This window comes from Camelina sativa, chromosome 9, assembly GCF_030686135.1.
Source record: "Camelina sativa cultivar CO46 ecotype springtype chromosome 9, ASM3068613v1".
Classification (NCBI taxonomy): Eukaryota; Viridiplantae; Streptophyta; class Magnoliopsida; order Brassicales; family Brassicaceae; genus Camelina; species Camelina sativa.
The window spans coordinates 11,372,216-11,399,508 of NC_141888.1; the positions used below are offsets into that span (position 1 = coordinate 11,372,216).

At 37.0% G+C, this 27,293-nt stretch overlaps 2 long non-coding RNA genes across 4 annotated transcripts; both read right to left on the reverse strand.

The window, feature by feature from the left end:
- Positions 1-915: 915 nt before the first annotated feature.
- Positions 916-1,889, reverse strand: LOC104710836 (uncharacterized). Its single transcript, XR_755094.3, has 2 exons — positions 1,734-1,889; positions 916-1,263 (listed from the first exon to the last, which is right to left on the reverse strand). It is a non-coding gene; the product is annotated as an uncharacterized LOC104710836 (long non-coding RNA).
- A 21,930-nt stretch (positions 1,890-23,819) lies between these two features.
- On the reverse strand, positions 23,820-25,591 carry LOC104710835 (uncharacterized). 3 transcript variants are annotated; one of them, XR_755091.3, is made up of 6 exons: positions 25,221-25,591; positions 25,103-25,138; positions 24,965-24,994; positions 24,830-24,879; positions 24,628-24,732; positions 23,820-24,064 (listed from the first exon to the last, which is right to left on the reverse strand). It is a non-coding gene; the product is annotated as an uncharacterized LOC104710835 (long non-coding RNA). The 3 variants fall into 3 exon arrangements; XR_755093.3 differs by having other exon boundaries at positions 24,628-24,738; XR_755092.3 differs by lacking the exon at positions 24,628-24,732.
- Positions 25,592-27,293: the final 1,702 nt, after the last annotated feature.

The following is a 27,293-nucleotide window of genomic DNA, read 5'->3' on the forward strand; positions in this document are numbered from 1 at the left end:
TTAGTAATGGCTGAGTTATGATTTAGTGATGAATGAGTATGATTTAGTGATGACTGAGTTATTATTTTGTAATGGCTGAGTTATTGTTTAGTGATGGCTGAGTTATTATTTAGTGATGGCTGAGTTATGATTTAGTGATGGTTGAGTTAAAACTTACTGATGGGTTTCATAATCTCTTATGTCACAGCTGCGTGTGACTAAAATGGTTATGAAGGATGATGTAAGCGAGCTATTTCATACGTGGCCAGATCAAGAAGACGACCCAGAACTTGATCGCCTTATCGAAGACATACATGAGGATAAGTTTGTTAAAGGTTTTTGGGATGTTAATGGGAGTGATAAGAAGAAAAAACTAAAAGTTAAAACAGTTGTTGAATCTGAATCTCCTCCCGCAAAGAAGCAGAAAGTCCAGAAGGTGGAAGTTTCCAACAGTCAGGGTGGTGAATCTGGTGAAGGAGCTGCACAGAAGAGGAAGAAGAAGAAAAAAGGAGTAAAGGTAAGTGATATGGTGTATAGTGAATTTATATTATATGTAATCTTTTGTTAGCTTGTTTATGATGGTTTCACTACTAGAAATAAGGGTTTTATTAGCATCTGAAAACTGCTATCTAACGATATAACAGCGATGTTGAAAACGCTATGACTGCTCCCATTATAATAGGTCTGACACTTTACATAGCGGTTTTTGTAACTGGTTATCGACATATTTGATAACATAGCTTTATTTTATATGAAGTTTTTAAATAGACAATAGCGCTTATTTTTTGCTGTTAATATACTGAATTATAGCATTTTTATAATACATACACAGTTTTTTATTTATATAAAATTGTATCTATACATACTACTTACTATATTTATATTGTATCTATACAAGCTGTATGTAATTTTAATTTGATTGTTTGCTTATTAAAAAATAACAATATTAATTGATATTATTAATAGTTATTTTACAGTAAGTAATTTTACAAAGCTAGTACATTATTTTTTATATATACATTTTACACTAATCCTATTGGGATTATTTGTCTTCAATTGTTTTGTGGGTTCTTATCATAAAAACACATTATGCTTTTTGTTTTATTCTATAATTTTGTTACAAAAAAACTCAGACAAAAAAAAAAACATCTACAGATTTTTCTTCTTAATCGAAACATCTTGAATAGCTCGTTTCTCAGCTTTTGTGGTCACCTCCATTCCAGTATTCCACTAGCCTTCTTGGTTGCACATCTCCTTCTCTTCACAAGGCTCTTGTGCTGCGTCCTGGAAGAGATCATAGTCAGAACCAGAACTCAATAGTTTTTGCCGAATAAAAACCAGAAAATTCTCAAATCAGATAAACAGATTTTAACGCAAAGAAACTCTTTTTAGGAAAGGGGTGGGAATTCGAATCAAGAAACAGATAAAAGTATAATGAATAATCTTAAATCGAATTCAAAGGCCTAAACTTTTCTATAATCAACAGCTCTAATCACTGAAACAACAAACCAACAAGAAACACAATTACCAAATCCGTAACAAAAATTCCCTAAATCTCATCAATTGCATTCATCCATTAACTTGCTCTACACATCAAAACACTAAGAACATTGAACCCCTAAAATATGAAAGCAAAGGAATAACCCTAAAAGAGCATATTGATTAGCTCTGCGACCATAGAATCGAAGAAGTAAGATTTACTTAAATTACTACTTAAATATAGACACAAGTTTGTTAAGCAAAGAGTAAACAACCATCAGATTTATGGAAACAAAGAAAGAAGGTGAAAAGTCTCCGTAGCTTGAATGGTTTCCCGTTGATGTTTCCAATGAGTCTGAGTTGCTCTGGTCAACGGTTGTCGGATCCATTTCAAGAAGGTGGCTGCGGTGTGGGTTGGTTGTTAAGATGGCAAATGGGCTCTTGTTGGGCTCTTATTATTAGGCCTTTTATCTTTTATCGGTGTTGTGTTTAAGATAGTAGTATACTCTCGATCATTTGTGAAGGTTATCGAATCATATATATAGAAAAGTAAGGTTTCACTCTCTCCATTGGTCCACTTGGCAATGCAATTTAAACAAAAAAAATATTTATATTAAAACATAAATTTAAAAACAATTAATTTACACATTTAACTCACATAATATAAAAATGAAATCATATAAATTCTCCTTATAAATTATGCATTAATTTTATTTTCTCCACTAAGTTGTATTAATCAATTGTATTAAAACAAAACAATAAATTAGAATTGTAACTCTCATTTTTCTAAATGTAATTTTTCATCATTTTTCTTCCTATAAATACTCATTATCTTATTCTCTTAAGCTATCACTCTTTCATTCTCTCATCTTCTTCCACTACTCTCAAATCTCTTTTTTGTTTTGTTTTGTTTTGTTTTGTATTTTCTTTTGTTATTGTTGTTGTATGGGTTATAAAAAATCAAATCAAATATCATTGTAAAAGCTTAGTTTTAGAGTTTGTATGATATGTATATTTTATATATTTATTTTAATCTTTTAAAATATTTATCTCCATTTTCTATTTTATATTAACATCATATAAGTCATTATTTTCATACTCCTTACAATATACACTACACAATAAGATCATAAAGTTGAAATGATCCATATGTAATTATTTATCTTACATATTCATGTATCATTTTTAATAATTTATAAAGATCAATATAATAATCCATTTATAAAGTCTATTTTGTTTTGTAAAGTCTATCAACTCTATTTGTAAAGACTATTTTGTTTTGTGATCCAATTGATAAATCTGCAAAGATCAATATAATATATATATTTTTTTTATGATTTAAGGTTTTTGAAAACAAAAAGAACATAATTAAATAATTGGTTTTTGTGTGTTTAATCAAAATAAAAAAATGATCCAAAAAAAAAATCATATTCAACTGGAACTTAAATATAAAAATAAAATATAATTTAAAAAATACAATTTAACTAAATTCTCTCAAGATGAAACCATTAGTATGAAATCTAGCACTATAAATTAAATTGATAAGTGAAAAAAAAACCAAAAAAATATAAATTATCTTTGGGGTTTTAAAAATTATTGAGATTGAAGAATTCATATAATTTTATAAGAAAACTAATTTAGTTTTTCACTTCAAAAGTAATATTTTTATATTTTGAAATATTATGTGTAGGTGTTGAGTTTATATCAACAAACAACCAAATCATGTAAATTTTGATTCGGCCACTTGATATTCCTTTTATTTTAGGTTATAAAAATTAAAATATTTATTTATAATTAAAGGCATGTAACTCCATTTAAATCAAATGTAACTCCTATCCAATAATTGTATAATAATTCATTCCTCCTACTAACTTATTTATCTTTCAAGAGAAAATATTTTTGGTTAAATTTTAATTTTTTTTTTTATTTTGGTTGGCTAAATTTATATTCATTTTTTGGTTGGCTAAATTAATATATTTCTCATGTAAAATTATTGTTAATAATATATTTCACATTTCAAAGTTTAAAGCAATATATCATATATATAAAAGTAAGGTTTTGGTCTCTCCTTATTGGTTGATTTTCATTTAATGTTTTCTAATTTTTTTTATTTTTTATTTGCTTTCTAATTGCTTTAAACAATATTTAAGACCCAATAAATACAATACATTTAACTCACACATTAAAATAAACTTATAACTGAAAATAAAATAAATTATGCATTAATCATATTCTACCACTCAATTTTATTCAAATACAATAAATTACTATTGTAACTCCATAATTCTAAATGTAACTTCCATCATTTCTTATCATATAAATAAGTATTCTCTCAATCTCTCATTCTCTCATATTGGCATTCTTTTACTATCTCATTTTCACATTCTCTCATTCTCTTCTACAATACCTCAAATCATTTTTCGTTTTTAATTTTATTTTTGATTTCTTATTTTTGTTGTATGGGTTGTAAAAAACAAATGAAATATCATTGTAAATTTTTAATGCTAAATTTTAATTTTAGAGACTACATGATATATATTTTACATTGTTCTTATTTTAAAAGATTCATCTCCATTATCTAATTTGGATTATTATCTTATAAGTAATCATTCTCTCCTCCTCCCCCACCAATATCAAATGTTGTTATATCTCATATGTGTTGTAAGAGTTTGATTTTATATTTTAATTTAGAAAGTATTATATATATATATATTTTACATTGTTCTATTTTTTAAAGATTCATCTCCATTATCTAATTTGGATTACCATCTTATAGTAATCATTCTCTTCTCATCTCCCACCAATATCAAATGTTGTTATATCTCATATGTATTGTAACTTGTAAGAGTTTGATTCTATATTTTAATTTAGAAAGTATTATATATATTTAACATTGTTTTCAAATTTTTTTTATATAAAAACAAAATATTTATTTTATATTTCTTGCATTTCTAATCTATTCATATTTATTTTTTAAATTTGCATAGTTAAATTTAAATTCACATATGTTGGTTTTAACAAAAAAATCAACTTTATATGAGAATCAGATTTTCCTATTCATTTTTAAACGATCAATGTATAACATAATATATATAAACATTTTCTCTTGCGATCACAAGTTCTATTTCCATTGCTTAACTCCATGGTTAAACTATAATACATGTTGTCCTATTTGTAGGAACAACAACATACTTATTTAATATATTTAAAAGAGCATATGATTAATCGAAATAAACATTTCTCTAAATTTTATAATTCAATCAGTGTGAGTGTACTTATTACTTTGAAAACCTTTACATTGAAGTTCATAAAATCATATAATAAAACTGAAATACTATGTCACTTCAAATTTGGAAGGAAACACTTGGTATTCCTTTTCAAAAAGGTCAAGACGCATATAATAATTTATTAATATTTAACTCACTTTAAATGCATAAAAGGTCATTTAACTCAAAAATAACTTCTATCCAATAATTCCATACATTCCTCCCACAAATAAAATAGAGTTATTTAACAAAAATGCCATGAACAGTAACTTTTTTTAGTCAAAATGCCACTTTTTTCTTTTCTTTTCCACAATGCCACAACCTTCACTTAAAAAGACATAAATGCCCTTCGATTAAAACTATGCTGTTGATAGACAAGATACGGATGATGGACAAAATGAGGATGATAGACAAGATGTAGATGATAAACAATATTCGGATGATAGACAAGATGATGATGATGGACAAGATGTGAATGATAGATAAGATGCCGATGATCAACAAGATGCGGATGATAGACAATATGCGAATGATAGACAAGATGTGGATGATGGACAAGATGGGAATGATGATAGCGATAAACCCAATCCTCCATATCATCTATTGGTCCACCGTCATCCACATCATTCTCATTTGGTCTATCATCTTCGACATCTTCTTTTGGTCCACCATCTTCTTATAGTCCACCATCTTCTTATTTTGACAACTTTACCCTTTTTGTCTAATTATCTCTCATAGACAACTTATCTTTAATAATATGGATTACTAATTTGAACTCGTGGACAACTTCGTTATTATAATTCTCGTAGACAAGTTATAAAAATGAAATTCATGGACAAGTCTATGACTTCCTCTAATAACTTGTCCATCAGATCTCGTCCACGACAATCAGCCTCTCATAGACAACTTATCTTTAATAATATGAATAACTAATTTGAACTCGTGGACAACTTTGTTATTACAATTCTCGTAGACAAGTTATAAAAATAAAATTCGTGGACAAGTCTATGACTTCCTCTAATAACTTGTCCATCAGATCTTGTCCATGACAATCACTCTCATTGATACAAGGGTATTTTCGTCTTTTAAGTACATGTGAACAGTAAAATGTGGCATTTTTAGAAAGATGAAGAAAATGTGGCATTCCCCAAAACTTTTATTATTAATGTGACATATTTGGCAAAAATCCCAATAAAATATATATATATATATATATATATATATATATGTTCAAGATTATATTTAAATATTACAGAATTTTTTAGTTAGCTAAACTTATAGTCACATATATACAATATATATACATAAGAATTAATATTACTTTTTGGTAAACAATCATTCCTTTTTGGTATATAAATTCACATATTATCAAAAAAAAAAATCATATTACTTATTAACACCCTAATTCGACCCATTATTTGCTTAACTCAAAATTGGTTTCAAAGCCAACTAAAGAAAAACAGAAACGATCTTATTAATATTAGACCAAAACATGGGCATACAAATATAATCATTTACACGGAAGATAATTATTTTTAAAAAATAACTTATTATTACAACATCAACATATGAAGGATTTACATAAGCAGTTAATTAGAAAATCTAAAATACAATAAATATATTGGGAACAATATCAGTTAATGATAAGATTGGATATTCAAAAGCAAGAAACAACATCCTCATAATTCATAAAAAATAAACGTGTAACGCCCGCGAACCAATTTGTGTATTTTTGGTGTGGGTGTCGATCGACACCCTTGGTGGCATCGATCGACACCATGTTTTTCCGGTTTGGTCGGGTTTGATTTAATTGCCGAATTGGTTCGGTTTGGTTTGATTTAAAACCCTAATCGTGTGTTAAGTGTCTGGGACGAAAGAAGGGTTTCAGAAAGTCTCATTTGTCGCCGTTGAGTGAAAAGAAAGAGAGAAAAGAGAGAAAAACGTCTTCTGAGATTTCTGGGCTTGTTCTTGGAGTTTTTGGAGAGATCTGAAGCTGTAGGAGGGGTTATCTGTTGCTGGAAACGAAGGGGGAGCTTCTGGAGGTGTTGTTTTCCACGTTTCTCAATCCAATCTTCCTGTTCTTGAGGTGAGTGCTTGACCATGGTTGATCTAAGCATGAGATCTCTCTTGTTTGAGTGTTTTTCTTGCTGTTTGTGTTGTTTTGTTGCTTGGGTTCGTTGTTTGTGTGATTTCTAGTGAATTTCCGAGATGGTTAGACTTGATTGGAGTCGATTTTGGGTTGATTGGAGTCGGGGTTCGTCGCTGGGATTCGCGCAGATCGTGTCTGCAGAGGAGGCATCGATCGACACTCAGGAGCATCGGTCGACACCAATTTGATGGGCATCGGTCGACACCTTGTTGTAGCATCGATCGACACCGTTTGGCATCGGTCGACACTAGTCTTATCCGAGACTTGTTTTTCTGGTTTGATGTATTGTTGTGTGTTGTTTGTTTTGCTTGAACTTGAGGGTCTCATCTGCTTGTGTGTATAACCCAGTAGATGGGAGGATGGCCTCACTAAGTATTTATGATAATACTTACGCATCTCAATTGTTGTTTGTGGTGTGCAGGTAAAGGAAAAGTGTGATCGTGGAATCAAGGGCTATGAGGAGGAGGATGTTCTAGAGACTTGATTGATTGTGGTCTAGCTGTTGTTAGGTTGCTAGATTAAGTCAAAGGAACATTGTAGGATGTTAGTTGTTGGTTATCTCTTTGTTTGATTGATGTTATTGGTTATTGGATTTGAATGTTGGAATTCTTTTTGTTTAATGGAATTTGTTTTATTTGATTATCCGCGGTTATTGATTGATGTTAGGATGTTAGTGCGTATGGGACCACTAGTAAATTAAGGTATTAAAAAAAAAAAAAAAAAAAACGGGAAGGGTTGTTTCAATTTGGTATCAGAGCCCTTACGGTTCTAGGCCTAGGGTTCATTGTGCTTTTGCTGTTGATGTTTAGGATTCCATGCTATAATTGATTGTGTGATTGGCAATTGTGTGTGGCATGAAGTCCTAGAACATCCTCTTCGAGCCTGTGTTGTGATTCCACGGTAAGTTGTGTTTCTTGTGTATTAGAATTATTGTTTGCTTAGCCTTCTGTTCTTGGATGATACATATGGTTAGGGGTGAGGATGCTGTTGGTCGCGGTCATGGTCGTGGGCGTGGTCGTGGTCGGAGTCGGGGACGAGGTCAGGTTCCTGAGGTCAGTGTGAGTGTGACCCAGAGCATGGCCAGTGAGGAGGTGGCGGAGTCACAGGTTCATCCTAGTGTGTCTGGAGACCAGGCTGGTTTGGGTGACGGCAGGGCGGATGGGCCCGGTGTCGGTCACGGTGTTGCCCCGGGTGTGGGGGTTGCAGCGGGAGGTGCTCTAGGCAGGGAGGATGTCTTGATGGACTTGCTAGCTCAGGTAGCTCAGGCTTTGCAGCGACTTCCAGCAGCTGTGCCGCCAGTGGTTGGTGGGCAGGATCCGGTAGTGCCGCTCGTGGGTGGTGGGCAGGGTCCAGCGGTGCAGCCTGTGGCGGGTTTGCAGGCAGGTGTGCAGCCGGGGGCCGAGGTAGTGGATGCTCAGTATGTTCGGATGATGGAGCAGCTGCGGCATGTGGGAGCAGGGTATTTCTCAGGAAGTACCGATCCGAGTGTAGCGGATGAGTGGAGAGAGCGGATGGAGGATATTTTCCTTTCGCTTAGGTGTCCCGACCGGTACAGGGTGGATCTGGCAGTGTTTTACTTGTCAGGAGATGCTCGTGTGTGGTGGAGGTCGGTGACAGCACGGAGGGTGCAGAGGGGTATGTCTTGGGGAGATTTTGTGGGGGAGTTTAACTCCAAGTATTTTCCTCATGAGGCTCTTGATCGTATGGAGGCACGGTTCTTGGGTCTGACTCAGGGGAACCGTACAGTGCGGGAGCTGGATGCAGAGTTCAGTCGGCTTGTAGGGTATGCAGGCAGGGCATGGGAGCCAGAGGCGGCTCAGGTGCGGAGGTTTTTGTTGGCTCTGCGGGATGATTTGAGGACTCGGTGTAGAGTGAGGAGTTATGCTACGAGAGCGGAGTTGGTTGAGGTTGCAGCTGGGATAGAGGATGACTTGAGGTCACAGGTGGTTGTGGTCGGTTCTTCAGTGCAGCCACAGCAGTCTCAGCCGTCTTCTGTTCCTAGCAAGGGCGGCAAGCCTGCGCAAGGGCAGAAGCGGAAGTTTGATGCTATGCAGAGGTCGAGGCACGGGGGTGCGAGATGCTTTGGGTGTGGTAGTAGGGACCACAAGGTGACTAGCTGTCCACAGAGAGGTGAGCAGCGGGCAGTGACAGAGCAGCGGGCAGTGACGGAGCCGCGGACCGATACTCGAGTGTGTTACTACTGCAGAGAGACGGGGCATATCAAGCCTCGTTGTCCCAAGTTGCAGCAGAGGGCAGTAGCAGTGTTGCAGGCTGGAGCTCAGCCAGGGGTGCAGCAGGGTGTGCAGCACGGTGTGCAGCCGGTGGGTTGGATTGAGCCGACGACTCAGGTGTACTCGACCCAGGAGCCCGGTGGCACTAGTGCAGGAGCGATCACAGGTATAACTTCTGAGATTCGAACTTAGTCAATTCAATAGTTCAGATTATATTTGTTTTTGCTTGTGGTCAAGTGTTAGGTTCTCAACACATGAGATTTGTAGGGACCTTGTTGGTGGGCGGGTTTAAGTCCCATGTTATGTTTGATTCTGGAGCTTCTCATAGCTTCATTACTCCGGAGTGTGCCGTGAGTGCGGGGATCAGAGGGGATTCTGGAGAGCGTTCAGGAGTTGTCAGAGTTGCTGGAGGCAAGTTTCTGAGGGTTATTGGACGAGCTGGAGGAGTTGATATTCAGATCGCAGGAGAGTCGTGGCCAGCGGATTTGCTTATCAGTCCAGTGGAGTTGTATGACGTCATTCTTGGTATGGATTGGTTGCATCGGTATAAGGTGGATTTGGATTGCTATCGGGGTAGAGTGGAGTTTGAGCGTCCAGGAGGGAAGTTGGTTTTTCAGGGTATTAGACCGACTTCAGGGAGTCTCGTGATCTCAGCCGTTCAGGCAGGGAAGATGATCGAGAAGGGGCGTGAGGCCTATCTGGTTACTATATCTATGCCAGAGTCAGTGGGGAAGTCTACGGTTAGCGGTATTCCGGTTGTGGAGGACTTTGAGGATGTGTTCCAGTCATTACAGGGATTACCACCATCTCGGTCGGATCCTTTTACTATTGAGCTGGAACCGGGGACGATGCCGTTATCCAAGGCTCCTTACAGGATGGCTCCAGCAGAGATGGCAGAGCTGAAGAAGCAGCTGGAGGATTTGTTGGGCAAGGGTTTTATCCGTCCTAGTTGTTCACCGTGGGGAGCTCCGGTGTTGTTTGTTAAGAAGAAGGATGGGAGTTTTCAGTTGTGTATTGACTACCGGGGTTTGAACCGAGTTACTGTGAAGAACAAGTACCCTCTCCCGAGGATTGATGAGTTGTTGGATCAGTTGAGGGGTGCTACTTGGTTCTCCAAGATCGACTTGGCTTCAGGTTATCATCAGATCCCTATTCATGAGACAGATGTGAGGAAGACAGCCTTCAGGACGAGATATGGGCACTATGAGTTTGTGGTGATGCCGTTTGGGTTGACAAACGCGCCAGCTGCGTTTATGAGATTGATGAACAGCGTGTTCCAGGAGTTTCTGGACGTGTCAGTCATCATTTTCATCGACGACATCCTGGTATATTCTAAGAGTCCTGAGGAGCATGCAGTACATCTGAGAGCAGTGTTGGAGAAGCTGCGGGAGCAGAAGTTGTTTGCTAAGCTGAGTAAGTGCAGTTTCTGGCAGCGTGAGATGGGGTTCTTGGGTCATATTGTTTCAGCTGAGGGAGTTTCAGTGGATCCAGAGAAGATTCAGTCCATCAGGGAGTGGCCGAGGCCGCAGAGTGCCACTGAGATTCGGAGTTTCCTGGGGTTAGCAGGTTACTACAGGAGGTTTGTTCGGGGTTTTGCGAGTATGGCTCAGCCGATGACTAAGCTTACAGGGAAGGATGTCCCGTTTGTGTGGTCACCAGAGTGTGAGGCAAGTTTTGCAAGTCTCAAGCAGATGTTGACTACCACGCCGGTGTTAGCATTGCCTGAGCAGGACGAGCCTTATGTTGTGTATACAGATGCTTCTAGAGTGGGGTTGGGTTGTGTACTTATGCAGCAGGGGAAGGTTATAGCTTATGCTTCGCGGCAGTTGCGGAAGCATGAAGCTAATTACCCTACTCATGATTTGGAGATGGCAGCAGTGATCTTTGCTCTTAAGATTTGGAGATCCTATCTGTATGGTGGGAAGGTACAGGTATTTACAGATCACAAGAGTCTGAAGTATATTTTTACTCAGCCTGAGCTGAATTTGAGGCAGAGGCGTTGGATGGAGTTAGTAGCAGATTATGATTTGGACATAGCTTACCATCCTGGTAAAGCCAATCTGGTTGCATATGCCTTGAGTCGGAAGCGGGTGGCTTCGGCTCAGGAGCAGGATATGGAGGTGTTGGTAGGTGAGATCAGTGCATTGAGTTTGTGTGCTATCTCACAAGAACCTTTGGGTTTGGAGGCAGTTGATAGAGCAGATTTGTTGAGCAGAGTGAGGTTAGCTCAGGAGAGTGATGAGGGGCTGGTGAATGCCTCTAAGGCTGCGGGTGCAGAGTATCAGGTTTCTGCTAATGGTACTATCCTTGTGCATGGTCGGATCTGTGTGCCCAAGGGTGAGGATTTGAGGCAGGAGATACTGAGAGAGGCTCATTCGAGCAAGTTCTCTATTCATCCAGGGGCGACCAAGATGTACCGTGATCTCAAGCGGTATTATCACTGGGTCGGGATGAAGAAGGACGTAGCTGACTGGGTGGCGAAGTGTGATACTTGCCAGCTGGTGAAGGCGGAGCATCAGGTTCCTGGTGGTTTGTTACAGAGTTTACCCATTCCAGAGTGGAAGTGGGATTTGATCACGATGGACTTCGTGGTAGGTTTACCTGTGTCGAGGACGTTTGATGCTATTTGGGTCATTGTGGACCGTTTGACTAAGTCTGCACATTTTCTGGCCATCAAGAAAACTGATGGAGCAGCGGTTTTAGCCAAGAAGTATGTGAGGGAGATAGTCAGATTGCATGGTGTGCCTGTTAGTATTGTGTCTGATAGAGATTCCAAGTTCACTTCGGTGTTCTGGAGGGCGTTTCAGGCAGAGTTGGGCACGAAGGTGCATATGAGTACAGCCTATCATCCTCAGACGGACGGTCAGTCAGAGAGGACGATCCAGATCTTGGAGGATTTATTGAGGATGTGTGTGCTGGATTGGGGTGGTCATTGGGCAGATCACTTGAGCTTGGTGGAGTTTGCTTATAACAACAGCTACCAGGCTAGTATTGGGATGGCTCCTTATGAGGCCCTGTATGGGAGGCCGTGTCGTACACCTTTATGTTGGACTCAGGTGGGGGAGAGGAGCATATTTGGTGCAGATTTTGTTCAGGAGACCTCGGAGAAGATTCGGGTTTTGAGGCTGAACATGAAGGAGGCTCAGGATCGGCAGAAGAGCTATGCTGATAAGAGGAGAAAGGATCTTGAGTTTCAGGTTGGTGATAGAGTGTACCTCAAGATGGCCATGTTGCGGGGTCCGAACAGGTCTTTGACAGAGACTAAGTTGAGTCCGAGGTACATGGGTCCGTTCAGAGTGGTTGAGCGGGTGGGACCAGTGGCATATAGGCTGGAGTTGCCTGAGGTTATGCGTGCGTTCCACAAGGTATTTCATGTGTCGATGCTGAGGAAGTGTCTTCACGAGGGTGATCAGTTGTTGGCTAAGATTCCTGAGGATCTTCAGCCTAACATGACTTTGGAGGCGAGACCAGTGAGGGTGCTCGAGAGGAGAGTCAAGGAACTTCGGAAGAAGAAGATTCCTTTGATGAGAGTCCTGTGGGACTGTGACGGAGCAGACTTGGGAGCCCGAGGCGAGGATGAAGGCAAGGTTTAAGAAGTGGTTTGAGAAGCAGATCGCTTGAGCTTGTCTAGCCGGGTCCGAGTTGTAGTCCGTGGCTGGAGCGGGTACGGAGTATTCCAGCCCATCTCTCTTGATATTTGGTCGCTTAGGGGTGGTTAGTTGTGCGACTAAGTATCAAGATGAGGTGGTGCTCGGGATGCGGGTTGTTGGCTCCGGTTGTTGTATTTTTGGTTTTTCTGATGTAATTTCGTTGAGATTGTAACGATTATGACATTTTGAGATTAATAAGATGAGTATTTTTCTTTATGTTTGACTGTTGTTGTCATGGGAAAAGAGAAATAGCTCGGGTTTCTATTTTTGGAAAGTTTCCATAAATAGAAAGTTTCCACAAAAGGAAGGTTTCCATAAATAGGAAGTTTCTAAAATGGGAATGTTTTGTGGAAAAGTGAGGTAGATCTAGCCGGGAGATACTCGTTGGCATCAGTGTTTGTTTTTGCTCTAGGCCGTGTGGGCCCAACTCACGTGATACCGATAGCTCGATGGACTTTGTGGCCAGAGAGTGGGAGTGGTATGTTGCTTCGGATGACGATCCGAGAGCGCGCTTGAGGGTGACGACCCAAGAGCGGGATATGTGAGGCTCCCTGGATACCGTAGCTGTGAGCCGAGGCTCGGCAGTGAGCCGGTATGTCTCGAGGGTTGCGACCCGAGAGCGGGGGGAGTGTGTGTGTGTGACTTCCTGGATGCCGTAGCTTAAGGCGGTTGGCCTGATAGCGAGCCGGCATGATTCGATGGTTGCGACCACGGACGGGGGAAGCACTGAGTTGTGAGCAAATAGTGTTTATGATGCGAGTATATTGGCTAGAGGGAGACCTCGAGGGTCAGTCGGAGGTGTGCGGGCTGTTGCGACAGTGGCACGGGAAACCTTGGCTGACGGTGTTTAGTCCGGTCTGGGGACGTGCGGGCCGTGCAGACGGTGGCACGGAGGTCCTTGGCAGATGGACGGTATTGCGGGATTCGGGGACGAATCCATATTGGTGGGGGAGAATTGTAACGCCCGCGAACCAATTTGTGTATTTTTGGTGTGGGTGTCGATCGACACCCTTGGTGGCATCGATCGACACCATGTTTTTCCGGTTTGGTCGGGTTTGATTTAATTGCCGAATTGGTTCGGTTTGGTATGATTTAAAACCCTAATCGTGTGTTAAGTGTCTGGGACGAAAGAAGGGTTTCAGAAAGTCTCATTTGTCGCCGTTGAGTGAAAAGAAAGAGAGAAAAGAGAGAAAAACGTCTTCTGAGATTTCTGGGCTTGTTCTTGGAGTTTTTGGAGAGATCTGAAGCTGTAGGAGGGGTTATCTGTTGCTGGAAACGAAGGGGGAGCTTCTGGAGGTGTTGTTTTCCACGTTTCTCATTTTTCTAAATGTAATTTTTCATCATTTTTCTTCCTATAAATACTCATTATCTTATTCTCTTAAGCTATCACTCTTTCATTCTCTCATCTTCTTCCACTACTCTCAAATCTCTTTTTTGTTTTGTTTTGTTTTGTTTTGTATTTTCTTTTGTTATTGTTGTTGTATGGGTTATAAAAAATCAAATCAAATATCATTGTAAAAGCTTAGTTTTAGAGTTTGTATGATATGTATATTTTATATATTTATTTTAATCTTTTAAAATATTTATCTCCATTTTCTATTTTATATTAACATCATATAAGTCATTATTTTCATACTCCTTACAATATACACTACACAATAAGATCATAAAGTTGAAATGATCCATATGTAATTATTTATCTTACATATTCATGTATCATTTTTAATAATTTATAAAGATCAATATAATAATCCATTTATAAAGTCTATTTTGTTTTGTAAAGTCTATCAACTCTATTTATAAAGACTATTTTGTTTTGTGATCCAATTGATAAATCTGCAAAGATCAATATAATATATATATTTTTTTTATGATTTAAGGTTTTTGAAAACAAAAAGAACATAATTAAATAATTGGTTTTTGTGTGTTTAATCAAAATAAAAAAATGATCCAAAAAAAAAATCATATTCAACTGGAACTTAAATATAAAAATAAAATATAATTTAAAAAATACAATTTAACTAAATTCTCTCAAGATGAAACCATTAGTATGAAATCTAGCACTATAAATTAAATTGATAAGTGAAAAAAAAACCAAAAAAATATAAATTATCTTTGGGGTTTTAAAAATTATTGAGATTGAAGAATTCATATAATTTTATAAGAAAACTAATTTAGTTTTTCACTTCAAAAGTAATATTTTTATATTTTGAAATATTATGTGTAGGTGTTGAGTTTATATCAACAAACAACCAAATCATGTAAATTTTGATTCGGCCACTTGATATTCCTTTTATTTTAGGTTATAAAAATTAAAATATTTATTTATAATTAAAGGCATGTAACTCCATTTAAATCAAATGTAACTCCTATCCAATAATTGTATAATAATTCATTCCTCCTACTAACTTATTTATCTTTCAAGAGAAAATATTTTTGGTTAAATTTTAATTATTTTTTTTATTTTGGTTGGCTAAATTTATATTCATTTTTTGGTTGGCTAAATTAATATATTTCTCATGTAAAATTATTGTTAATAATATATTTCACATTTCAAAGTTTAAAGCAATATATCATATATATAAAAGTAAGGTTTTGGTCTCTCCTTATTGGTTGATTTTCATTTAATGTTTTCTAATTTTTTTTATTTTTTATTTGCTTTCTAATTGCTTTAAACAATATTTAAGACCCAATAAATACAATACATTTAACTCACACATTAAAATAAACTTATAACTGAAAATAAAATAAATTATGCATTAATCATATTCTACCACTCAATTTTATTCAAATACAATAAATTACTATTGTAACTCCATAATTCTAAATGTAACTTCCATCATTTCTTATCATATAAATAAGTATTCTCTCAATCTCTCATTCTCTCATATTGGCATTCTTTTACTATCTCATTTTCACATTCTCTCATTCTCTTCTACAATACCTCAAATCATTTTTCGTTTTTAATTTTATTTTTGATTTCTTATTTTTGTTGTATGGGTTGTAAAAAACAAATGAAATATCATTGTAAATTTTTAATGCTAAATTTTAATTTTAGAGACTACATGATATATATTTTACATTGTTCTTATTTTAAAAGATTCATCTCCATTATCTAATTTGGATTATTATCTTATAAGTAATCATTCTCTCCTCCTCCCCCACCAATATCAAATGTTGTTATATCTCATATGTGTTGTAAGAGTTTGATTTTATATTTTAATTTAGAAAGTATTATATATATATATATTTTACATTGTTCTATTTTTTAAAGATTCATCTCCATTATCTAATTTGGATTACCATCTTATAGTAATCATTCTCTTCTCATCTCCCACCAATATCAAATGTTGTTATATCTCATATGTATTGTAACTTGTAAGAGTTTGATTCTATATTTTAATTTAGAAAGTATTATATATATTTAACATTGTTTTCAAATTTTTTTTATATAAAAACAAAATATTTATTTTATATTTCTTGCATTTCTAATCTATTCATATTTATTTTTTAAATTTGCATAGTTAAATTTAAATTCACATATGTTGGTTTTAACAAAAAAAATCAACTTTATATGAGAATCAGATTTTCCTATTCATTTTTAAACGATCAATGTATAACATAATATATATAAACATTTTCTCTTGCGATCACAAGTTCTATTTCCATTGCTTAACTCCATGGTTAAACTATAATACATGTTGTCCTATTTGTAGGAACAACAACATACTTATTTAATATATTTAAAAGAGCATATGATTAATCGAAATAAACATTTCTCTAAATTTTATAATTCAATCAGTGTGAGTGTACTTATTACTTTGAAAACCTTTACATTGAAGTTCATAAAATCATATAATAAAACTGAAATACTATGTCACTTCAAATTTGGAAGGAAACACTTGGTATTCCTTTTCAAAAAGGTCAAGACGCATATAATAATTTATTAATATTTAACTCACTTTAAATGCATAAAAGGTCATTTAACTCAAAAATAACTTCTATCCAATAATTCCATACATTCCTCCCACAAATAAAATAGAGTTATTTAACAAAAATGCCATGAACAGTAACTTTTTTTAGTCAAAATGCCACTTTTTTCTTTTCTTTTCCACAATGCCACAACCTTCACTTAAAAAGACATAAATGCCCTTCGATTAAAACTATGCTGTTGATAGACAAGATACGGATGATGGACAAAATGAGGATGATAGACAAGATGTAGATGATAAACAATATTCGGATGATAGACAAGATGAGGATGATGGACAAGATGTGAATGATAGATAAGATGCCGATGATCAACAAGATGCGGATGATAGACAATATGCGAATGATAGACAAGATGTGGATGATGGACAAGATGGGAATGATGATAGCGATAAACCCAATCCTCCATATCATCTATTGGTCCACCGTCATCCACATCATTCTCATTTGGTCTATCATCTTCGACATCTTCTTTTGGTCCACCATCTTCTTCTAGTCCACCATCTTCTTATTTTGACAACTTTACCCTTTTTGTCTAATTATCTCTCATAGACAACTTATCTTTAATAATATGGATTACTAATTTGAACTCGTGGACAACTTCGTTATTATAATTCTCGTAGACAAGTTATAAAAATGAAATTCATGGACAAGTCTATGACTTCCTCTAATAACTTGTCCATCAGATCTCGTCCACGACAATCAGCCTCTCATAGACAACTTATCTTTAATAATATGAATAACTAATTTGAACTCGTGGACAACTTTGTTATTACAATTCTCGTAGACAAGTTATAAAAATAAAATTCGTGGACAAGTCTATGACTTCCTCTAATAACTTGTCCATCAGATCTTGTCCATGACAATCACTCTCATTGATACAAGGGTATTTTCGTCTTTTAAGTACATGTGAACAGTAAAAATGTGGCATTTTTAGAAAGATGAAGAAAATGTGGCATTCCCCAAAACTTTTATTATTAATGTGACATATTTGGCAAAAATCCCAATAAAATATATATATATATATATATATGTTCAAGATTATATTTAAATATTACAGAATTTTTTAGTTAGCTAAACTTATAGTCACATATATACAATACATATACATAAGAATTAATATTACTTTTTGGTAAACAATCATTCCTTTTTGGTATATAAATTCACATATTATCAAAAAAAAAAATCATATTACTTATTAACACCCTAATTCGACCCATTATTTGCTTAACTCAAAATTGGTTTCAAAGCCAACTAAAGAAAAACAGAAACGATCTTATTAATATTAGACCAAAACATGGGCATACAAATATAATCATTTACACGGAAGATAATTATTTTTAAAAAATAACTTATTATTACAACATCAACATATGAAGGATTTACATAAGCAGTTAATTAGAAAATCTAAAATACAATAAATATATTGGGAACAATATCAGTTAATGATAAGATTGGATATTCAAAAGCAAGAAACAACATCCTCATAATTCATAAAAAATAAACGTGTAACGCCCGCGAACCAATTTGTGTATTTTTGGTGTGGGTGTCGATCGACACCCTTGGTGGCATCGATCGACACCATGTTTTTCCGGTTTGGTCGGGTTTGATTTAATTGCCGAATTGGTTCGGTTTGGTTTGATTTAAAACCCTAATCGTGTGTTAAGTGTCTGGGACGAAAGAAGGGTTTCAGAAAGTCTCATTTGTCGCCGTTGAGTGAAAAGAAAGAGAGAAAAGAGAGAAAAACGTCTTCTGAGATTTCTGGGCTTGTTCTTGGAGTTTTTGGAGAGATCTGAAGCTGTAGGAGGGGTTATCTGTTGCTGGAAACGAAGGGGGAGCTTCTGGAGGTGTTGTTTTCCACGTTTCTCAATCCAATCTTCCTGTTCTTGAGGTGAGTGCTTGACCATGGTTGATCTAAGCATGAGATCTCTCTTGTTTGAGTGTTTTTCTTGCTGTTTGTGTTGTTTTGTTGCTTGGGTTCGTTGTTTGTGTGATTTCTAGTGAATTTCCGAGATGGTTAGACTTGATTGGAGTCGATTTTGGGTTGATTGGAGTCGGGGTTCGTCGCTGGGATTCGCGCAGATCGTGTCTGCAGAGGAGGCATCGATCGACACTCAGGAGCATCGGTCGACACCAATTTGATGGGCATCGGTCGACACCTTGTTGTAGCATCGATCGACACCGTTTGGCATCGGTCGACACTAGTCTTATCCGAGACTTGTTTTTCTGGTTTGATGTATTGTTGTGTGTTGTTTGTTTTGCTTGAACTTGAGGGTCTCATCTGCTTGTGTGTATAACCCAGTAGATGGGAGGATGGCCTCACTAAGTATTTATGATAATACTTACGCATCTCAATTGTTGTTTGTGGTGTGCAGGTAAAGGAAAAGTGTGATCGTGGAATCAAGGGCTATGAGGAGGAGGATGTTCTAGAGACTTGATTGATTGTGGTCTAGCTGTTGTTAGGTTGCTAGATTAAGTCAAAGGAACATTGTAGGATGTTAGTTGTTGGTTATCTCTTTGTTTGATTGATGTTATTGGTTATTGGATTTGAATGTTGGAATTCTTTTGGTTTAATGGAATTTGTTTTATTTGATTATCCGCGGTTATTGATTGATGTTAGGATGTTAGTGGGTATGGGACCACTAGTAAATTAAGGTATTAAAAAAAAAAAAAAAAAAAAACGGGAAGGGTTGTTTCAATTTGGTATCAGAGCCCTTACGGTTCTAGGCCTAGGGTTCATTGTGCTTTTGCTGTTGATGTTTAGGATTCCATGCTATAATTGATTGTGTGATTGGCAATTGTGTGTGGCATGAAGTCCTAGAACATCCTCTTCGAGCCTGTGTTGTGATTCCACGGTAAGTTGTGTTTCTTGTGTATTAGAATTATTGTTTGCTTAGCCTTCTGTTCTTGGATGATACATATGGTTAGGGGTGAGGATGCTGTTGGTCGCGGTCGTGGTCGTGGGCGTGGTCGTGGTCGGGGTCGGGGACGAGGTCAGGTTCCTGAGGTCAGTGTGAGTGTGACCCAGAGCATGGCCAGTGAGGAGGTGGCGGAGTCACAGGTTCATCCTAGTGTGTCTGGAGACCAGGCTGGTTTGGGTGACGGCAGGGCGGATGGGCCCGGTGTCGGTCACGGTGTTGCCCCGGGTGTGGGGGTTGCAGCGGGAGGTGCTCTAGGCAGGGAGGATGTCTTGATGGACTTGCTAGCTCAGGTAGCTCAGGCTTTGCAGCGACTTCCAGCAGCTGTGCCGCCAGTGGTTGGTGGGCAGGATCAGGTAGTGCCGCTCGTGGGTGGTGGGCAGGGTCCAGCGGTGCAGCCTGTGGCGGGTTTGCAGGCAGGTGTGCAGCCGGGGGCCGAGGTAGTGGATGCTCAGCCGGGGGCCGAGGTGCGGCATGTGGGAGCAGGGTATTTCTCAGGAAGTACCGATCCGAGTGTAGCGGATGAGTGGAGAGAGCGGATGGAGGATATTTTCCTTTCGCTTAGGTGTCCCGACCGGTACAGGGTGGATCTGGCAGTGTTTTACTTGTCAGGAGATGCTCGTGTGTGGTGGAGGTCGGTGACAGCACGGAGGGTGCAGAGGGGTATGTCTTGGGGAGATTTTGTGGGGGAGTTTAACTCCAAGTATTTTCCTCATGAGGCTCTTGATCGTATGGAGGCACGGTTCTTGGGTCTGACTCAGGGGAACCGTACAGTGCGGGAGCTGGATGCAGAGTTCAGTCGGCTTGTAGGGTATGCAGGCAGGGCATGGGAGCCAGAGGCGGCTCAGGTGCGGAGGTTTTTGTTGGCTCTGCGGGATGATTTGAGGACTCGGTGTAGAGTGAGGAGTTATGCTTCTGTTTCTCATCCCTATTTCTGTTATCTCTTTGATAAGCTACTTCTGTACTTATCAAATGGTGCTTTACATTGAGAGTTATTAAAAAAAAAATGGCTCCTCAGACTCAAGCTGCTCACACATCCTTGATGGCGTTAGTCAACGATAAGCTTCAACTTCTCAAATCGTCTCTTGCGGACCAGATATCGGATCTCAGGAAGATTGCTAGGGAACAAAGAGCTCTTGTTGACGAACAAGGTAGGAAGCACGACGAAGCGATGCGTTGGTTTCGCGAAAACCTAGCTCTCAAGAGCTCCACTGAGTCAATTCCACCGTCAGGGTCCCATATTCATAGCTCTAACACTCCGATTGACACTTGCGCGACTCCATCAGTTCCAGTAAAACCTAAAGAGGACGGAATCCTTCCCTTATCCGCTCATACTTTTTCGATTGTGCAATCTCTGCTGGGGTTTCTACAGCCCGCTGAGGTGAGTCCAGCTCTTACACCAAGAAAAACTTCAGAAATCCCTCTGGAGACTTCTATCGAACACTTGGTGAGCACTACGGTCCCAGAGGTTTCTTTAAGTCCGTGGGTTTTTGAGCTCCCACACGCATCTCAGTCTCTTGGGGAAGGCAGTATTCCTGTTCAACGAAACTATCATAAGGCTAGGAAGAAGTCAACACGAAGGAGACATCATGAGACTGAATCGGCGACAAAGGTCAGAAAACAATCCATGAAGAAACATGGTAAACGACTTGATTATTCTTGGAATGACTCTAGTATTAAGGTTGTTGCTAGCAAGGCTAGTCGTTTGTGTATCTCATCTGATTATGATGCGTCACAAGAGTTTGATGATGGAGTTGATATCAGAAGGGGATCGAGACATCATATTAGAGGTGTGAACAAGTTCTCTCAAACTCAATTGGTTGAACCAGTTGATGAATTACCGAGAATTCTGGCTGTTCACGATGGAAATGGTAGAGCTATTAGTGATTCAAAGTCTTGGACCGAAGCTGTAGATTCATGGGAACAAGTAAAAAAGAGACGTCAAGAGCTTGGAGCTGAAGCGGATAAAACTACAGTACTATACATTGGATTTCAGGAAATACCTTTTGCAGTGGCTGAACACGTAAAGGAGAGAGTGCTAAAACCAAGTCGCAATGGAATGTTGGGAGTTGCTGGGTGTGAAGGTACGAGAGGAATAAATAGTGAGTTCAGGCAGTATCAGATGGCTTTGGCGGAGTGCGTTTCACCGGTAGGATTTTCACGTGATGGGGAAGCAAGGAAACAAGCTAGATCTTCACGTGATGGTGAAGCAAGGAAACAAGATGAATATGCGAGTTGCTTCTATCAAGAGCTGCTAACAGTGAAGAGCCTGGAGTGACACTCTCTAGCAAGAAGGAAATTTCAGTAGCAACAAGGACTGAACTTGAGTCCACAGAAGCCGATGCTGGAGCGAGAAAGACAACCAAATTTGGAGAGTTTCAATTCCTTCCACCATGAGGACATGGTGGTTCTCATCGGGGCGGTATTGTTCAGATAGCAAATGCGCTCTTGTTGGGCTCTTATTATTAGGCCTTTTATCTTTTATTGGTGTTGTGTTTAAGTAGTACTCTTGATCGTTTGTGAAGGTTATCGAATCATTAAGTAAAACAATGTTCTTCTTCTTCTTTCCAATCGTCTTCCTCCTTCTCTCTTCCTCCTCTCTCTGATCTGATTATTCACTTCAATCCCCATTTCTTCTGTTTCTCATCCCTATTTCTGTTATCTCTTTGATAAGCTACTTCTGTACTTATCATTGGTCGAAGTCCATTGAGATATAAGCAAATCTTGATTGAAAAGTCAAAAGTTTTTGGTCGTTTGGTTTTTGGTTCTGTGTAGTGTAGGGCTTCATAGAAGGAAGATAGAGAGATGACTAGAGGAGTATGAAAGAAACGAAGGGAAGAAGTGAAGAAAAAAAATAATAAAAAAGGTTAAATTCGCGTCCGTTAGATTTATTATAATCGACGGTTCATATTACAAACAAGGTGATCCTCATTTTACTGGCTTAGCCAATGAAACAATAAAGAGAGGTTGAGATTTTGTATCCCTTGGATTCACTCGCATCCTATGGTTAACGATTACGCCACGTCAGCTATCTGAGTGATCAATTTCCATTAGCTCTCGTTTTATGTATATTTCTTATCACATTTTAATCATTTTTTCTTAACTTAAATTGTTTTAAAATACTATTAACAAATGGAAAAATGTGTTACAATAATAAGATTGTGATCATAATATTTTTTTAACAAAGATTTAATTTGTAAGTTAAAAATTTTTACAATCAAAACCATAAAGCATAATGTAAACTATTGATGAAAGAATACTTAAAACTAACCAATTTTTATAATTAATTTGTATATTGTAAATTTGTAATATTATATATTCCTATTGTATGCTATTATTATTACAATTTTTCTTTTACATTTGATGTTACTAATTTATAAAAAATGAAATATATTTCAAGATTGAACTCTAAAGTCTAAAGTCCAAACCCTAAATTCTATACCCTAACCCTTTAGGGTATAACCCTAAACCCTTTAGGGTATAGAAATTAGGATTCAATTTTGAAACACATTTCACTATTTTCAATGAAAACAGTAAAATGCAAAAAACCATAATTCGTTTTTCAAAAAACATAATTTGTTTTTCGAAAAACATAATTTGTTTTTCAAAAAACATAATTTTTTTGTCAAAAAACATTAAAACAAGTGTGAATTTATAGATCTTATATTACATGTTCATAAATCCATAAAATACTATTCAAATTTTATTGTTAATAGAATGATAAAAGTTTTATTCTTAATTGATAAATAGTAAAATATGTATGATATATTTTTTTGCATTTTATTATGTTAATTGATAATTAGTAAAATATGTTTCAAGATTAAACCCTAAATGGTTTTAGGGTATCGAGTTCAATCTTAAACATGTTTTTAGTATTTATCAATTAAGAAAAAAATGAAAAATAAAAATAAAAACTTTATTATCTTTGATTATATAATTATGTATAATTAACAAATGAATTTAAAAGTTTGAGAATATTAATTGATTAGGTATAATTAGCAAATGAGTGTATGAGAATAATTTATATAAAAATTAATGTTTTATTTGTAGTTATGTATTGAGTATTTTTAGTATATATGTATATATATATATATATATTTGTAGTTTTTAAATCATATATTTGTTGTTTTGATTGTTTGTTTATAGCAATGACAGAGTAAAAGAGGAAATACCTTATGATATTAAAACATAGAAAAACATTACAGAAACATAAACTCATTTTCTGACATAGACCAAGTATATATGATTTCTAAATTTGGTCTCCACACACTCGCACTACCAATCTTGGAAACTTCTACCTAGACCTGGCTTCAAATGTTTTTTTCTCTCGTTAGATTCACTTCGTCATGAACCTCCCTCGCCTAAGCCTTTTTACATAGTCCATCGTATTCTCACATCTCTCCTGCAAAGAAAAGCAAAAACATAAATCCAAAAGTAACAGTTATGCTTGGCCTTTCAATGAATCTTACTCATCAGATTTAGCAACTATAATCTCAAGCAGCAAAATCAGCACTTATGTATAGCCAACTAAACAAAGAAAAGGAAAAAAGCTGTAAACTGCTTACAGCCATGGATAATCAGATAAGCTATGCAACAACAATTGCGATTGACTATACGAAACGAGTTACAGCATTGAATAAGCTCTCCGGTTGAATTAGAGAAGACACATTGGCATCTATACTATATACATGTCCTTGCTTTGGTGAACAGAGACGATTCATACGCAAGTGACTTATGATCTTATTTGAAACATGAGCAAAAAGATACAAGTCACTTTTAATAGAGATTCTACTCATGAAATTTCTCATCTTACAACTCCACGGAGAATCTAAAAGACATGTCATCACTTCTAATCAACAAGCGTTCTTACAATAGCAAGTCTGATAAGTGATAAGAAAGAATCAAGTCCGAAACTCAAAACAAAATTGGATCTCTAATCCTGCAACCATAGAAGATTAGAGATACCTTAAATGACACAAGCTTTCTCAAACCCATGCCATGTCCACATCACAACAAAACAACCACATCTCCAACACCGAGTATACAATTTGTGATAAAGAGTTTAAGGATCTGACACTCAAATAACAATGACAGTCAACTCACATCAACAACACACACGAAAAAGAAAGTAAACAAACAAACAAACAGTAGGAAAATAACAGCTTACAAAGTAATAACAAGCGCCAGCAGCATTAATCTTGAAGATTTGAAGACTAACTGCAAAAAGAAATCGACAAACCCTTAAAACCAAAATCTCTAATTGATTATTAACCAAACTTAAAAAAATCAAAATCGCACATACCTGTTTAGTTATTCTAAGTGCCAAATCAAACTGCAAGACAAGAACAGTCAAATACATATCAATTAGAAACCGATTCACTGAATATATCGCCTATTTACGAAAACCTCAAAATCGAAATCTCAAATTAAACACGAATACCTTTTATGTTTTGACTGAAGTCTCATCGAGCTCTTACTGCAAAAAAAAAAAAAAAAAAAAAGTAATCAATGGAAAGCTTAGATCTTCGCAAATAACCAAAACCCAAACACAATTTCACCTTCAATGTCAAATTCGATTACACCATTCGATTTACCGATGTAGATGGCGACGATTTAGACTTTAAGAGGAACGAGATTGCGAGTGGAATATCAAGACAGAGATCGAAAACAAGACTGAGACTGAGAGGGCACGATACGGAGATCGACAGAGATCGAGATTGAAAGTAAGAGGAACGGGACTGTGATTGAGAGATCGAAACAGAGATGATCGAGAGTTGTAGGAAAGAAAAATTGAATGAGACAGTTGTCAAATGGGAAAAAGAAACCCAAAGTGCTTCCTTGTTTTCGACCTCATAAATTTTTATTTTTTTCCTTGGTCAAATTTGTTGGAGCGAATTAAACTTTTCATTTTCCCGGTTATTCCTACGATAACGTTTTACTATCATATTTGCTATCATAAAACCAAAAACTAAGCGCCAGTATAAAATGTTTTCGCGCCTATTCTACCATAACGTTTGTTTTTTCGGAAACGCTATGTAAATCTTCTCAAAATTCAACTATAGCAGAAACATTTAAAACGCTATTTTATACTGCTATTTATAGCCTCATTTCCTGTAGTGTTTGTGTATTTGTTTCAGTGTGATAGTGAGGAGGAAGATGCTGGAGAAGATGTGTCGGTTGGAACTCTCGTTGAGTTGGTGTCTAATTTAACCTCAAGGTTTGACATCTTTGATAAAAACATTGCAAATATGTCTGTGAATCTGGAGAGAAGATTGGAGATAGAATAGAATTGAAGATGAATGAAAGATTACAAACCAAGTTTGGATCTTTTGAGAGTGAACTCAAACAGATGAAAGATCACGTGCTTTCCATGGGTGTTGGGCAAACTGGCCAAAACACTTTTGATGTGTGTTCAAATTTCAAAATAAAGAACCTGTTACCAGAAGACCTTTGGGCAAAACTAGAGACACCGAAAGGTCTACCAGGAGTTCCAGGAAAAATGCAACAAAACTACTCTGTCAACAGTCCTCCGGTAATGTCTGAATTATGTTAATTTTATGGCTGATTTTCTAGAATGTTATCATTATCGTTATCTTTAATTGTCTTCGCTATGTTATACAGCTAGATGGCAGTGGTTTGGCTGGGGTCAGTAAGAATCTGAATAAAGTGTTTGATAAAGATGATCCTCTTGATTTCATGGAGAAGTCTCCAGCTGCTACGAAACCAACTGCTATGAAACCAAATCAACGGCCTTACACGAGGAAAAATGCCAAAGAATTAGATGCAAAGAAGGACAAAGAAATAGAGGCAAAGAAGGACAAATAAATAGAGGCAAATAAGGCAAAAGCCATGGCGGCAAAGAATGCCAAAGAGTTGGCGGCGGCAAAGATGGCGAAAGAGTTGGCGGAAAAGAAGGCAAAAGCCGAGGAGGTTGGTGATAATCAACAAAAGAAAAGAAGTAGAAAGACTACTAAGCCTACTGCCATGAGGGCGACTACTAAGCCTACTGCCATGAGGCCATTGAATTTTGTAGCACCTGTTTTGAATGAAGGAGAAGCTGAAGCTGGTGCAAACGCTGGTGCCGAGGCTGCTGACAGCAGTGTATGTGATATGACATCTGAGTTTATGGCTGAAAAGGAAACCCTTGAACCTGAATCTGATGATGATGAGGAGGAAAAGATTGGCCTTGATAGAATTAATGATTTAAGGCTGGAGAGTGTTAAGCTGTCCCCAAATGGAAGTGCGATGAATACAGAACAAGATCCACAAGCAAGGATTTTTCCTTATATTGGAGACAACAGACTGACGTGCATGAGGAAGAACTGTGTACCTAGAGCTGGAATATATGATCCTCTTGCACCGGTTGATCCAGTGCAGTTGAAAAAACTTTTGGAGTACCTAAAGACAGCCGAGTATGACCCTTTAGACCCTTGTTAATCACAGCGTGTTAACATTATATTAGCCTGTGTTTATTTTTTTGTTAGGCATCTACCATTAGGCAAGGCAACAGTCGATATTGAATTCTATAGGACTCTCATCACCGAAAGAAAGAACTGGCCAGTGAAGGATGATCACTTTGGGTGTCTGTATGATGAAGTAAGTTTAACTTGATGTCTGAGTTATTATTGTTT